This window comes from Elgaria multicarinata, chromosome 20 (assembly GCF_023053635.1).
Source record: "Elgaria multicarinata webbii isolate HBS135686 ecotype San Diego chromosome 20, rElgMul1.1.pri, whole genome shotgun sequence".
Classification (NCBI taxonomy): Eukaryota; Metazoa; Chordata; class Lepidosauria; order Squamata; family Anguidae; genus Elgaria; species Elgaria multicarinata.
This window is the reverse complement of record NC_086190.1, coordinates 879486-879764: the sequence shown is the minus strand read 5'-3', so window position 1 is coordinate 879764 and position 279 is coordinate 879486.

Here is a 279-nt window from a genome sequence, read left to right as displayed (position 1 = left end):
GTTCAGGTCTATTTCAAACATCCGCATGTGCGGTTTCTTTCCAGGGTCGATCAGGTTCAATGCAAACGTCCTGACGGGCGCCGAGGGCTCCTGTGGCAGACCTGCAAGGTAAGGAGGCCGAGGTGAGCCACCGCTGCTTCCCCTCCTCCCGGAGCTGCCCGGAGTGAGGGTCCAGGCCTCTGGCCCGTGATTCCCGGAGAAGCGGACACAGTGTCAGCGCTCGGCCGCTCTTTAGCGGATTGAGACACTCGGGGGCACGAACCGCCTCAATGGCGTCGC